Here is a 13555-nt window from a genome sequence, read left to right as displayed (position 1 = left end):
TCGGTGCTGCACTGCTTACTGTAATGTCAGTGTGTCACCTCCACAGCAGCGGCTGTATGTGTTAAATAAGTGTGTATTTGATGGACTCTTGCTTTAAGCAGGTGAATCTGCTGTAGGGTATTTGTGTCTAGCTCTGCAATGTTCTGAAATAGAAAGACTTTGCTCAGCAGCAGCCTGTCTAAATGTGTCCAGAGATGGTGCGTTACAGAGGTGTCCCGTTACCTGGGCTCCATGTTCAACACATCCTGTGTAGGCTTGAAGTTACCAGCTACAAATGTCTGCATTTGACTTGGTGACTTGCTAAAATAACATGTCAGTTTTTATAAAATGATCACAATAATCTGCATTGGAGCAGGTTAGAAGTTACAGTGATGATCCATCTGTGTTAAAAAGAGCCAACTTTGTGACACTGAAAACCTGTTAATGAATTGCTAACCCACGATGCGATGAACTTGTGGTTTGTTCTTACCTTTTGAAATGGCTGCTTTAAGAACAGGAACCAGGTTTGTGAACACTCGCAGTCGACTTGCATTGCATGCATTAAGACGGCTTTGTCAGTCTGCTATCAGGCTGCTGTCAATGTGCACTCAGTTTGCGATTAACTTGGGTCAAGCTGTCAAATAACTGCAACTGCATAGTACTGTTTTTAGTAATATGGCGAGTAGCATCGATATGAAAATTATGAATCGCTTGAACAGAAATGAACTACAAATACTTAACTAATTACTCCTTACTTTCCTCCACAAATTGTAATTTAGTTGCTGCGAAATGGCATGGGTAGAACTTGACAGGTGAACTAACTTTTATTTAAGGACCTACCCACTTGACATCTTTGAAGTTATATAGGCTTTGAGGCGAGTGACTGAACTCACTACCAATTTGAGCAAATATACTGCTTTCCCACATTAGCTGTGATAGCTGGAATAACTAGCTTCTGTTGGCTAGTTTCACTTGTGATCTTTTTGCTCTTTAATCATATTTAATGTAGTAGAGGTGAGTCTGAATTATCAACACTGTATTCCCTGTCAGTGTTGGTCAAGTTAGTTGAAAATAGCAATAGTAATTGCTAATTTTCAAAAGTAATTAGTTACTTATTACTTAGTTACTTTTTAAAAACACGATATACAACCTAAATAGGTAATAAAGCAATAGACCTGTCAGCCCAATTCTATTTTTTTTCCTGCATAATCCATCATATAAAATTGAATCAAATGAAAAAGTCTCTTTTTAAAATGTGTTTTATTGGCTTTAATCTTTTAATTTTATGCACATTAAATCACGCAAAAATTAAATTATATGCAGAAAATAGGTTTAACATTTAAACCTATTTTCTGCATATTCCAGCATATAAAATAAAATATTCTTTCTGTGTTTACACTCACTCTTTCAAATTGATGCAAGTAAAACAGAACAAAAATAAATAAAATGAAAAGATTCAGCAACACTAAGTCCTGCTGCTCTTAAATCTGTTGTCAGCTGTTTAGCAGGAGTGGGGCTGGTGGAGGTTTGCCCGGTGTCGCAGTCATGTCAGCGGGGGGATCCAAGGGTTTCTCTGTGAATGTCACATTCCCATGACAGTGTGCTAGGTGCTTGCTCAGATTTGAAGTTTCATTTTTCGCTGTAGAAAATTTTCTTTCCATGCAGAGTGTACAGCGGTGTATACTTTTTTACTCAGAGTAATGTCAGTACTTCCAAGCTTTAAATGCTGCATGGTCGTACTCTGTTGATCTACACACACTGCCACAGAGGTTGCACGCACTTACGCCATTGTCATGAGACACTCTCACAAACAAAATCACAGTTTAGTAACGCAATAATGCAGCGTGATTACGAGAAAGTAACAAGAATCGAATTACTTTTTTCGCAATATTAATCCCTTACCTAACTCGTTACTTGAAAAAAAAAAAATTGGATTACAGTAACACATTACTTAACACGTTACTACCCATCGCTGTTCCCGATTCTGTATCCTCTATGGTACTTAAGCTCATAAGTAGACCAAGCTAGTTGGCTTGATAGATAGTTAAAAAAATGTTCTATTAGTGTAAATAAATTGATTTGGAATAGGTTTGGCTTTGATGTTGCTCTAGCTTACAGGTGCTAATTGGCGAGCAAACTTTTAGAGTTTTAACATTATTTCTTGAAAGGTGTTGCAGCAGAAACAACATCAGTGGTGTGAAATATAAAAAGAACTTTGCAATAATATTGCTATTATAACATGAACGTAGTAAAATACAATTTTATTTATAGATTTTTTCTGTTTCTTCATTTATTTATTTAGCTTTGAACTCTTTGGGTCACATAGATAATTGCACTGAGTTGTTTTCCCATTAACATTGTTGTCCCTGAACTCCTGGGTTTGTCTCTATTACGTATTACAAAAGATATGAGATTGTGCTAATCGCTGGCCAAAACAAACACCTACATCTGAGAGTTACCATTTGACATTTTAGACAAAGAACCATATGTAAATATAATAAAATATTTTACTGCTTGCTCACACAGAATTTATATCTGGAGTTTTTCTGATGACGTCAGGCTTATCGTCTTTTCAATGGTCTGTAGGGGCAGTGAGTTAAATAAATTTGTATTTAGATTATTATCTCTGTTAGCCGCTGGCGTTGTATTCGGCGTGCTGTTTCAAGGTCAGAATTTTACCGCCTTTTTGTTTACCTTGACAGTTCTGCTACATGGCTGGGAATCTTGGCTGCTTAGCTGCAGGGCTCATGTTTGCACTGATTGTGTAGGATGGATCATCCATTTAAAAAGCAGTTCTTAAGTAATCAGTGGTGTTTGCCTCAATCTATCACTGAGGGAAGGATTTCTTTATAAGCAGACTTGCTGTGGTGGAGAGGATTCTATGATATACACACGTGTTTTGTTTTATTTTTATATAAAATCATACTGATGAGTGCATCTCGACTAAACGAAGTGCTCACCTTGCAGGTGGCAAATGCTGAGAATGTCATCTCTAAAATCTCATGTTGTTTTCCTCATATCGCCTCTCTGTGGTGTAAAATATCACAGAAAGTAACATCAGTACTTTTTAATGTGCTAACATTTCGAAAGGGTCTTTCTAAACCCAAACCATAATTTTTTACTTATACCAACTAACTAGTTTTGATGCATCAGCCAACATCAAGTAGTTTTTATGCCTTAGCCAAAGAGCTGAGTTAGGTGGCGAGTTTGTTTATCCCCTTGTCTCTCTTATAGAAAGTTTAATGCACATTATCCACGTTGTGAAGCTTGAATGTGAGCATGTTTACTGTAGCCATCTTTGATTTTGAAACATCAAAAATTTACAAAGTGATTGCCACACTTGATCCAGTCAGACAACTCGTCTTCGTTGGTCTCTTGGGGGTGGAAATGCACTTTTTTCCTATATAGCCTGAAGTTGACAAACATTGATGTTTGGCTCAAACACTGGATGAGTTCAGTGTTGCTGCAGCGATGGTGGGAGGCAGTAGAAGGGGACAGAGATACATTGTGCTGTTTCCACATTTTGTATGACCTCCAGCGCTGTTTTCAGCCCACTCAGCCATCTTGTACAAGTGGTGTCTTGTTCTCAAATGGCATTTTTCTTTTTCAGAAGAAAATATAGAGTGAGGCATCTCTCTGCCCAGTGTTTCCATAAGCGGTTGGGTGTCACTCTGTTGTGGAATAGAATCTTCACTGTTTGTTTGCATGCCATGCATAACCACAGAGAGAAAGAGACACACTCGCTAATATGGTGAGACTCCCAGATGGCCTGATTGCATTTGGAAAAACCAAAGAATTTTGGTTGATCAATGAACATTAATTGACATTTTATAGACCATGCGCATAGACACATGCAATCCTTTTACGCCACTGTCTGCATGGGTACCATATGGGTCACATGTGCTGGCGAAAGTTCTCAGTGGATCTATGGTTACAATCAACTTATGACAGTGCAACAGCTTGAGGTGGTTTTTAACAAATGCCATTTTAAGTGTTTATTTTATTTGCTTTTCAGTTAATTAGTTTACTGTTGCTTAATTGGGGGTTTGGTTGCTACATGTTACCATGTCTTAAATTAAATCTTATATTAATATAAAATATACCCTTCTCTTTTAGCTCAATAAATCAAAATGCATGCTGTGTGTAAGCATTGTGTAAAATATCTTGTCTCTACTGTGAGCTTCACCTGCCATTCCTGTACACAGCAGAGCTTTTCACAAATACCAAGAGGGGAGAAAAGTTTAGGAGACGATGTAAGTGCGTGTCTCTGCAAATGCACAGTCACATTATGCTTCGATTTAGGGAAAGAAACAAAAGAAAAGAATCAGTCGGGCAATCGGAGATCAGTGTCTGAGTGCTGATCAGTGTCGCTGTTCCACACACATTAATTTCAAAGTAGCACAGAATTCTCAGTACAAACCTGTGTACTTTCACTTATGCACAACGGTGTTGCAAGGTGTGACATAAAACCGCAACGAGGAAGATTCAGTTGATTTTGAATCTTGTAATAATAATTTCATGCATCAACGGGGAAATGAAATTTTCAAAACATTGCCTTGCCTGGCCAGCTGTTGCCACTGGCGATCACTGATAGCTCGTCCTTGAGGCAGTGACGCAGCTACTAAAACAACAGATACTACAAGAGATGCCAAATAAACTTATTTAAACATTTATATATACTCTTCAGTGTTTTACTGTTTAATCTCACAACAAAATGAATCTTGTTCTCCAGCGATGATTTAACCTGGCTAGACCAAATTGCCTACATAACTGTTTGTCTGTGTCTGGCCCCTCCCCCTGTATCATCTCATCATTTTTGTGTAGTCATTACCAAGAGATTACGCTTAAATGTGCGCAACTATGGAATTTTCTTCCATGGGGATGTGGTTGGAGCCACAACCACATTACCACTTCACCATGGTATTAAGAACTATACCGCAGGGCAGAGCACATTACAGAATTACCACCATTACAACTTTGTTGTATCTGAGAATCTTTCCATCCTCTTAATTATATTGTAACGAAAGCATTGGGAAACTGAAACAGTACAAACTTGAGATTGTTTTTTTTGTTGACACTTGACACTTAATGTTCCAGATGCTCCAGTAAAAACAAAACCAGACGCTGCGAAAGTGTGGGGTGGTGTAGCAGAAATAGATTCAAGGTAAAAAAGAAACAAAAGCCTGTAACTTGATCTTTAGCACAGTAAACGCACACAGAGAGGTCAGTGAAGAAAGATGTGGAAAAGAAGTGGAAAGGAAAAACCTCCTTGCTGTCTTGAGAGCTTGAAAAGAAGGCAACTGTGCTTCTTTAGGTCTGTTTTTTGAAACACCTTGGTCAAAAGCAAAATCCAAGAAAATGACACCCCCACTGAAAAGTTCACCAGGGAACATACCAATGAAGGAGGATGGAAACCTCAATGCTGAATTTTATCGGAACCCCCCCCTACACACACACACACACACACACACACACACACACACACACACACACACAGATCATTACCTGCTGTTTGACTCCAACTGGCCACTAGAACTTTGGGTGTAGGGTCCTAATCACCCCTTCTTTCCATCCATCCATCCATCCATCCATCCATTTGCTTCCGCTTATCCTTTTCAGGGTCGCGGGGGGCGCTGGAGCCTATCCCAGCTGTCATAGGGCGAGGGGCGGGGTACACCCTGGACAGGTCGCAAGTCTGTCGCAGGGCCAATACACAGGGACAGACAACCGTTTGCACTCACATTCACTCCCGCATTCACACCTATGGGCAATTTGGATTACTCAATTAACCTGTCCCCACAAACTGCATTTCTTCTTTCCTCTAAAGAAAAAAAAGAAAAGGATTGCACACATATAAAGAAAACTCTTAAAACAGGCATTTATCCAAACCTCAATGCACAGCAAAGAATACCAGACATGAAAGACAAAACACCCAATGCAAGCTTAAAAAGTTTGTGCAGTGCAGTGCAGTGAGGAATACTTGGACCTCTGCACTCAAAGGAGAAACGGCACACATTCACATTCAAGGATGCCCTTCTTTGAGGGAAGAGTAAAGGAGGTCAACTGCATACACTGTGAATCACCACTTAAAGTGAATCCCAGGAGTCCAGGTGGTTTAACCCCCACTCGCACCTTGCCTAAGGTGCTGTCAATAGCTAACATTATGGTGGGCTGGGGCAATGTGTCACAGCGGTTTCACCTGTCGGCCCCGGTGACGGGAATGACCCACATGTTTTTTCCACACCTTAACTCATGTGATGACTCATATAATCGTTAGTGGGTTAGTGACCCTCAGGGCTACCACCTATGGGACAGCCTCATTAGGGATTTATTACCTTTGGCTTTCCAACAGTTGTTTTAGAATTAATGAAGCGTCTTGGATGTGAAGCGAAATGTCTTAATAAACCCTGAGGAAGTTCAGTTGCCTACTTTTTTACTCAGTGATAGGGATGAATTGTTAGTAGATCTTGGTTAAAAAGGTTTTGCAGAGATCTTCACTCACACTCAGTGTTGAGTTTTGTGTAAATATTTTCTGCAAATGTGTAAATATGAGAGCTTGATGCTGAACTATACTTATTTTATTTTTAATTATGTAGAGTTTGGACTGCAAGGCTTTCTTTGCACAAAAAAAACAAAACAAAAAAAATTGTTGTTACCAATGACACCCAGACTTCCTGACTGAACAACAGTGTTGCTCATGTCCTGCACATGTTGGACTATTGTATGCATAGAGAAATTGTTCACATGTGACTACAAGTATCAAAGTTGCCCACTTTTGTTAATGGCTGCAATTCTGGAAGTGAATTTCCAGTTCATTTTCTCTCTCTTTTTTTTTTTTTTTTGTAATTTTTCATTCATATATTTATGCATAGAGACATACGTAGCCATTTAGTTGTTGTTTTGTTTTGCTTTTTTCCTCTGTCCCATCTGGCAGTGTAGCAATCAGAATTGTTGTCTGAAGGTGAAAAAATGCCAACAGATTTGCTTTCGCAAGTAGAGCATTATGGCATTTGCTATAACTGTCTACTTGATAGTGATATTTTATTAGGATTTTTTTATGTTGGGTTATTAGAACCACAATGTATAAGACCGGCGGACGGAAAAGAGAAAAAAAAGTATGTGAAGTTGGGGAGAAAGTTAACAGAAGGAGAGAACAATAAAGGAGAAGAGAGATGGAGAGAGAGAAAAAACACTGGGAGTCTGCTTCAACACCTGTTTAGAGAAAAAAACAGAAAACAGCAGAGAAACCACAGCAACAGCCAACATATGCAAAAATAACAGAGACAATGTTAGTGAACAGCACACAGTACTAATAATACAAGATATTTTTAGAGGCAGTAGCAGCCCAAGATACTGTGTCTGTGCATACCTGTTTGTACACCTGTGTGTGTGAGCGCTAATAGTGGGTGCGGGGAGCCACAGGCCCTCCTGTCAGCACCTAAAGCCGGCATGGATGAGACCTGGGCCCCAGACATCCAGAGGCCCCCCCATGATGACCACTGCAGGGACAGTCACGGCGCCCACTCAGAGAAGAGCAGAGGAGAGCTTTGGGGGAGGGGTCATGCAGCAGCAGCTGTCACAGTGCAGAATTGGATGGCGTACACACATTTACACTCCCCCATACACACTGTGTACTCCCAGATCCAGGCACCAATACCCCCAGAGGGGCAATCAGCCCCCAGAACCCAGGAGATAGTCCCCTTCACTTTGAGGTGGAGACAAGCAGACCTCCCTGGTCCTTGCAGCAGAAGATAAATGGTAAATGGCCTGTATTTGTATAGCGCTTTACTAGTCCCTAAGGACCCCAAAGCGCTTTACACATCCAGTCATCCACCCATTCACACACACATTTACACACTGGTGATGGCAAGCTACGTTGTAGCCACAGCCGCCCTGGGGCGCACTGACAGAGGCAAGGCTGCTGGACACTGGCGCCACCAGGCCCTCTGACCACCACCAGTAGGCAAGGGGTGAACTGTCTTGCCCAAGGACACAATGACCGAGACTGTCCAAGCCGGGGCTCGAACCGGAAACCTTCCGATTACAAGGCAAACTCCCAACTCTTGAGCCACGATCGCCCCAGCAGTCCACCAGCCTGACCTGACAGCCAGCTCCTCCTCCCGGCCTCCATCCGCGGACGGCAAACACAGAATGGTGGTGTGAAGACGCCACTCCATCCACTCACATGTGTTGTTGATGCGTGCTGTTTTAAAGTGTATTTAAAACCTGCAAAAAGATGGTAAAAACCTCCCTGCCAGCTAAAGAGGTCCTTAGTTTCACCAATGTACCAAAGGCCACCGGGCCAGGGCCGGGCCCCAGTGCTTATTTGTGCTTCTGAATGGTTTCAGAGTTTTATGAGTTGTGATTTAAAGAAAACGTTGAATGTTAAAATAAATATCGTATTTTTTAGCCGTTAACCGTTTTAAGCCCATTGGAGCATGTGCTTTCCGATTTGCGTAACAATTTTTAAATCCCGGTAGAATTGCAACCAAATAAGCTAGCACAATCATTTTTTGGAGGAGTTGGAGGAAATTGGAGGATTTGTACTTACATTGTCCCAGGTCAGTTTCCTTCCACTAATGCCTTTGCAAATTTTTTTTAAAAAAAGTTGTTTTTGACAACAGCAAAAAGATTGTTTCCAGAAACGCGCTTTGCCAATCTGATCAGCTGTTCATACCACTTTCTACGTTGAAATAAACATCAGTGCGAACAATCACTTGTGTATCACATTCTTGCAAAAGCCAGAAGTGATGTCATTTTTTTGTGGGAAAATGTTATAAATTGTGCACAGTAATATTTATTTAAATTTTTCCTGCTGTTCATAAAAATTTGTGCATCTCAAAAATGAAACTATAAAGACACTCAAAATATATTTCCTGTGTTTGGAAACTATTTTGTGCAACTTTTTTACATTTACAATTCTGAGGGATATATCTCTGAAATTTCTGTAACTAGAAAAATGTATAAAACACAAAACAATTTTCAATTTTTTTGTAGTTTAGTGCACATTTTTACAATTTATGTAGTCACTATGGATTTAATGCATACATATTATTGAAATTTGGGATGTAATGGTTGTATTTATGTATAGCAACTTGAAATGCTCCAAAAAATGGCACTGCAGCATGTAAAAATACAAAGATAAGCTCTGGTGGGCTTTCTGTCTTGCAGTATTAATGGTAATGCTGAATCACTACATTGTCAACCACCAAGTGTGGTTGACAACAATGGGGTGCCACAGCTATGCATAGTCTTGCTCTGGGCCTCCCTTATTGATCTGATATCAGCAAGTCTGATGCATCAGTGATCCTCTAGCCTGCCATCTCTGGTTTTGCAAACTTGCAGATGAAGGCAGAGCTCTGAGGCTTCTGTGGCTCCAAGACAAACGTCACCTCGCTTTGGAAAATCCATGAAGCAATTAACAGCTACTGTGGCTTGGCTCAGGCTAGTTGAAGTGCTCAGCTTTAATGCACCAGGCTGCTGCCAAAAATGTCATGACTAGAGGGCTGTTACGTGCAGATTAACACTCTGCTGCGGTGCAGTTACCCACATAATCTCCATGCTTTATGCCTGAAGTCAGTGTGGCTCTGAGGATCATGTTATCCAGTCATATTCTGGCTACAATATCAGTTCTTCACAGAACTGGCAGACTGGGTTTTTTTCCTAGGGAAGTGTGATGATTTTTGACAAAAACCACAGAGATTTTCACCCTTTTCTCAGTAATAAACAGAGCTGAAATTTCTTCACTCCTCTTTCTGTGATTTTAGTGCAGTCCAAAGCTGAATCTTTGTATTTGAAAGATCTTTCTTTCTACAGAATTTTGTCAGCTTAGCATTAGATTCAGCTAATGCTAAGCATTCTAAATACCTCCACAACTCAGAATTGTGGAGGTATTTAGAAAAATTTTGAATTTGTAAATGAACAGAAATATATAACCAGATGTACAACTGCCTGTGGCAAATGTAAATAAAGCTAACCTAGTCTCTTTGCAGACTCTGCAGAAATGACCTCTTATATTGCTCTTTGCATAATTGTCAGCTTGCTTACATTACTGACAGCTTCTCCATGCATAATTTCTTCAGTTGCACAATGTTTCTGAGTTTCATGTGTGTATTGCTCATGTAGCTTTTCAGATTCATATGTGGGATTTTTGCTAGGTTATTCCATAACCCATCATTTTGTCTGGTTGGGCTCTTCCTTATTAATTTGCTACTTAGGGTCATTATTCTGTTGAAACATCCTCAGTCCTGGACACATTGGCAGTCACTGGAAATCTTCAGCAAATGATGGTGATTACAGCAGAATTATTCATTTCAAATTTTATGGAGATGTTTTCAATCCTCAGAGGTCTAAGTCAACCTCAGTGGTGACTGTAACGGTTTATACATTTTGAAAAATCAATTGCAGTCTTGTAGCATGGGGTTAGGAACTTTTATTTTTATATATTTTTGTATGATTTCCAAAATCATTGGACAAAGAAATAATCGTTGTAATTGACACACAGTAAAAAAAAAATTTACATTGTTTCCAGAAAAGGTTCTGCTTTTCTTCAAAGCTGATGATTCTGTGATGATGACTTGGTTCTCAAAGGGTTACATCCCTTGCTAGAATCAGATATCCACAAGCTTTTATCTGAAGGTCACAGAAAGCTTTTTATATATTTTCATCACGGGATACACTTCAATTGAAAAGAGATCAACAGACCTGAGATCAGAGGCTGAAATAACCCTTCTAAAGAGGGTCAGTGGAACCTCATCTGCTATCTGTTTCAATTTCTTGGATTTGAAAGTGTAAATAACTGTAGGGATACATGCTGACATCGTAGTGTTGTGCTTGTGACTACACTTGTCAGTCTTGTCTTTTGGGAAGTTAATGTGTCATCAAGCTCATTACCTGGTGTTTGGTTTAATTTAGAGAAGATACCAGCCAAGACCCTTGTGTAATTCTTATTAAATTGGCTTCAAGTGGTAATACCTGAATCTAGGGAGACACTGCATTGATGTCACCTAATGACGTGAAATTCCAGCATTTGCACTTTTCCCAGTATGTTCCTTCTGACATTCTTCTGTGAGAATCCTCATGTTGAGAGGCAGAGCACTGAAGAAAAATGTTGCCCTGGTGCAAAGTGGTATTTATTTTGCAACTTTCTTGAACGTCATTCCTTATCAGCTGGAAGGACGTCATTGTGGTCATGGCCAGCATTACTATTCCTGTTGAGGGGGTGTATGGTCAGACAGGTCTAACTCACAGCGGGTTGTGATAACAACATATTCCGGCATTTTGTTTGCCTAACCTTCTCATCTTATGTTTGGGGAAAAACAGAAAAAAGACAAAGCTTGAGCTCTTAAACCTGTCATGGATCACTTGGAGTAACCAGAGCAGCCAAATTATTCTTTGCTTGATGAAAGACTGTTTAAATCTTTATAGCAGTGTTGAAGAGTTAATATGCAGTATGGTAGCACATTCTTATTCTGCCATCTAAATGTGGATGTTGTGGCTGGTAGAAGACAACGACAAGTGGTAAACCTAAAGTGAAGGCTTAAAAAAGTTCAGAACCAGCTTATGATGCAACACTTGGAATGTCCACCTTTTCCTGAAATGATGACTTTGGAGACAGCGGAGTGGAAAATGAGAGGGAGGATGAGAAAAGCAGACAGAAACAGAATGTGGAAACGCACAAGAATCTGAAACTGAGACATAAATCATGCAATGTGTTTACCTTCAGCTGTAAACGTAGCCATGTTGCTTCACTGAGTGTACTGTTAGCAGAGCGCACATGACAACACTTCCACTAAATTAATGAAAGTGGCTCTCACTGAATATGGAACAGCGCAAAAGTGGACTTCTGTTCAATTTTTTTAATTTTTCACACAGTCCATTTTATTCAGGGAATTACTCCAGCAGCTTTTATAGTTATAGTTTCTTATCAGATTCATTTTGATGGTAAAACAGACCATTTGAAAGTTTAGGCTGAGATAGTTGGGGACAGACAGTGGATCAAAGAAACATGAAGTTCTCGCCAATGTTATTCAGTAAAATTTGCAAGTTTCCCCCAACAGTGCCAGAAATAATTTCATCTAGTTTCATTTAGTTACACTTCATCATAATGTGACAACAATGGAGTCTAAAAGCTTGCTGACAGGTTCGAGAGCACGACGTCCTTCATCTTACAAATTTGGGAACCGACCAGTCAAGATGAATAAGGAAGAGAGATGATGGATGGAGGCGGGAGAAAAGAGATGCGGAGAGATTGACAGTTAGATGATGGGGCTGCACTGTAAGCATTTCTCTCTGATAGTGCCAGAGCTGAAAGTGCAGTGATTGTTTAGTCTGAAGCTGAATGAACAAAAGCAGCGTGAATAGCTGGGGTTGATTCCCCCGACTTTATTGACAAAACCCTGCCAATTGTTTTAGCGTGTCAGCGCGCGCTTTCCACCAGCGTCATTGTAAAGGCAACTGAGATTGTTGTTGGGGGAAAAACAAACTGACCTTCACTGCTGTCACGCCAGCCCTGTGTGCCTGGAATTGGGTCAGGACTACCCACTTTGTGAAGGAACAGAGAGCAATCTTCCCAGTGGGAACGTTATCCTACCCATCTGCACTCCAGAGTTACAACCAATATTTTGGAGAACTGAATGAAGAGAATAAGGAAACCATGCTTAATAGTTTTGGCACTATGGCTGGTTGCTCAACAGGCCTAAGTTCTTGCCATGGTAAGCCTAGTGTAGGGTCAGGGTTAGCACCTATGATGAATTAGACCTCATAGGATCTCAAAGAAAGAACTGTAAAGTCAGAAAGTTGACATGACTGGATATCTTTTTACATAGGTCTAAAACCATTACGTTAACTACAGTTTTATGAGAACAATGTTAATGGAGGTTTAGTTAGCCCACAGTAAGTGAACCGAAAGGTAAAACAGTTAAAACCAATGATGCGAGTGTCTAAACAAAAAGGTCTTCAAGTTAATGACCAGGAAGATAGTCAGGGATAGAGCACAGGACAAACTTTCAATAGTCCCTATGTGCTGATTTTCAATATGAAACTTGGGCTGGGGGTTGAGGAATGGAGGTCAAAGGGTGTGGGTTGACTCAGAAGTCCCACAAAACAACAAAACCCACAGTGCATAATTTGCCTCTTAATAACTTCTCTGGAGCCTTAGACACTAAGTGGGGAGTTTCTAGTAGACAACCTCAGAGCTGATTCATAGCCCCCGCTATGTTGGGGTGGATAGCTAGAAATAATAGATAAGCACTTTGGACATGATGAAACTTTGCAGTATACAGTTATTAGTATACTGTGTGTGTGTACGTATGTGTATGTGTGTGGCTTTTTTGTTGTCTTGCCCTGAGTTCACAGTTGAACACGAATGCAAACTCTAAGACACTGATCACTTCATCATCATATGGTGTAAGGGTCTGTGTGGACGTCTGCTGCCTGCCAGTCTTTTTGTGGACTTAGGCATGTTGACACTACACTACAATGCCCTAACGATAAACACGTTCTTCCAACTCACGTAAAGCAGACTTTCAAGACAGTTGAACAGAAATCTCCTCGTCTTTGTCCTTCTGATAACCGG

At 40.2% G+C, this 13555-nt stretch overlaps 1 protein-coding gene across 2 annotated transcripts in view; it reads left to right on the top strand.

Moving 5' to 3' along the window:
* The window catches only part of zgc:162952 (PKc_LIMK_like_unk domain-containing protein), a 28585-nt gene that overhangs the window by 1733 nt on the left and 13297 nt on the right, over nt 1-13555 (top strand). The gene's annotated exons all lie outside the window — the stretch shown is intronic.

Source organism: Maylandia zebra, linkage group LG12, assembly GCF_041146795.1.
Source record: "Maylandia zebra isolate NMK-2024a linkage group LG12, Mzebra_GT3a, whole genome shotgun sequence".
In the NCBI taxonomy this organism is placed as follows: domain Eukaryota; kingdom Metazoa; phylum Chordata; class Actinopteri; order Cichliformes; family Cichlidae; genus Maylandia; species Maylandia zebra.
The sequence above is the reverse complement of the archived record's forward strand: the minus strand, read 5'-3'. Positions and strand labels throughout refer to the sequence as shown.